Source organism: Myotis lucifugus, unplaced genomic scaffold, assembly GCF_000147115.1.
Source record: "Myotis lucifugus unplaced genomic scaffold, Myoluc2.0 scaffold_9, whole genome shotgun sequence".
Taxonomy (NCBI): domain Eukaryota; kingdom Metazoa; phylum Chordata; class Mammalia; order Chiroptera; family Vespertilionidae; genus Myotis; species Myotis lucifugus.
In genome coordinates this window covers 3793007-3795462 of record NW_005871057.1, presented here as the reverse complement: position 1 = coordinate 3795462, position 2456 = coordinate 3793007, and the positions used below count along the sequence as shown (strand labels likewise).

At 37.1% G+C, this 2456-nt stretch overlaps 1 protein-coding gene across 7 annotated transcripts in view; it reads left to right on the top strand.

Moving 5' to 3' along the window:
- Window positions 1–2456, top strand: part of PPP1R12A (protein phosphatase 1 regulatory subunit 12A) — a 152930-nt gene that overhangs the window by 87337 nt on the left and 63137 nt on the right. The gene's annotated exons all lie outside the window — the stretch shown is intronic.

Sequence of the window (2456 nt, the reverse complement as noted above, 5' to 3'; positions counted from 1 at the left end):
CCCCCCCCACCCTCCGCTGGCCAGCTGATTGGCCCTGATTGGGGCAGGCCGACCAGACCCAACCCATGCACAAATTCGTGCACCTGACCCCTAGTATGCATATAAGTTCTTTAGTTAATCTCTTCCCACCCACTCTGCCTTCCCTCTAAGGTTTGACAGTCTGTTTCATGCTTCTGTGTATCTGGATCTGTTTTGTTCATCAGTTAATTTTGTTCTTTAGATTCTACATATGAGTGAGATCATGTGATACATGGCTTCCTCTGACTGGCTTATTCTTCCCACGTACCCCTTCCCCAGAAAACACACAGAATTCCCTTTCAGTTGATTTTGATGTTTTTCAGTTCTGTATTTCCATGGCATCCCCATCACAGAACCTGTCTGTGGGGGTTGATTGTTGTTTTAAATTACTTACTAGATTTTTGTCCTTCATTAGAAGCTCTTTGAATGTAAGTACTGTCTTATATTTTTTAGTATCCTTTTATGGCCTGGCATATACAGAGAACCATCTATTTGGGGGTGGAGAGGGGAGGAATGTATTTACCTTCCTGACTCTTTTCTCTCCAAACAGGCTCCCAGATACTTAAAATTTTATATTGTTCAGGATATTTAATATTATAATTCATATTTTCTAATGGGGGATATATTTTATTATCTTATATCCCAGTATTATTTCTGTCTCTATTATATAAATTTTCTGATAATTCATATATTAATGGACATATTTTTTATTTAAACCTCTGGATATATATGTGTTAGCCTGTTCTTTAAAAGATTGGTGTCTCCTGCTAGTGGGAATGCAGACTGGTGCAGCCACTGTGGAGAACAGTGTGGCATTTCCTCAAAAAATTAAAAATTGGACTTCCATTTGATCCAGTAATCCCACTTCTAGGAATATATATCCCAAGAAAATAGAAACACCAATCAGAAAGGATATATGAACCCTTTGTTCATAGCAGCACAATTTACAATAGCTAAGATTTGGAAATAGCCGAAGTGCCCATCAGCAGAAGAGTGGTTTAGAAAACTGTGGTACATCTTCACAATGGAATACTACACTGCTATAAAAAAGAATTCTTCTTCTTTGCAACAGCATGGATGGGACTGGAGAGCATTATGCTAAGCAAAATAAGCCAGTCAGAGAAAGATAAACATCACAAGATCTCACTCAACAACATAAACTGATGAACAACAATAGAACCAGAGTCATAGAAGCATTGAACAGACTGTCCAACCTATGAGGGAAGATGTGGGGTGAGGGGGTAAGAGATCAATCACAGCATTTGTATGCATGCATATGAGCCTGTCCAATGGACACAGATGTGGGGAAAGGTGAGGCATGTGCTGAGGGGTGGGGGTGGCCGGGGAGAGGTCAGTGGGGGAAAATGAGACTTATGTAATACTGAAACAATAAAAATTTAAATAAAAAAGGATAATAAAAAATAAAAATAAAAGATTGGTGTCTCTTAAAAGTTGGTCTGCAGGTAGGTGACAAGCATGGTATGAGAATCATATGGGGGACTTATTAAAAATATAGATTTACAGGGACTTATCCTAATATGCTGCTTAATCCAAGAGGTCTAAGGTGGAGCTAGGGAATCTTTTTTTGTTGTTCTTTAACAAACTCTTCAAGTGATTCTGTTCTGGAGCCAGAATTTGACACCACTGCTTTAGATATTGTTAGGAAATAGGGAATTAGTACTTAAAACATAAATAAAGGAAGGGTTATGTATTAGCTATCACTACCACCTTCTGTAGGTAAAAAGAAGCCCTTCTCAAGTTCAACATCTTGGAAAGTAAGGTAAAGGTCACCAGATTTCATGAGTTGTAAAGTATTCAGTGTTTTGCCTGTGTGTGTGGAGCTGTGCTATGTGCATTTTATGGGCCCATTCTTTGCTCTCTGTGAGCTTAATTTCTAAGTAAAATAAAGGTTGATGTCAGTGTACAGTTAGAAGGGCATACTAACATAATTTGTGCAACTCTTTGCATTGTATTAAAATGTATTCCTGTTTCTAGCTTTGTTGATGATTGGATATCTGCTTTCTACTGCTGCAGAAAAGTAGACTGGGCCCCTTGGAATATTTGTTTTGCTTTGTTTTGTTTGTTCCTAATAGATTGTCATTTTCCTATGAAAATTTTCCACGTTAGATCATAAAGATTTGTGAAAACATAAACTAATTCCTATACTATAAGGCAACAAAAATACTACAATGTAAGCTTGCCTGATCCAGGTATATTTTTTAGATTATATTTAGCCTGAGATGATTTTTCATATGGACACCTGAAGACTTCCCTGCAATGAATGATCTCATATTGAAAAATTATAGGCTTTCCTCTAAAAATTTTAATTACAGGTCATATTAACAAGAAGTAATCAGTGTCACACCATAAGACTTATAGTCACTAGGAATTAATTAAAGCTGAATGCATTATTATGGCAGTAACTCAAGATGCTCTTA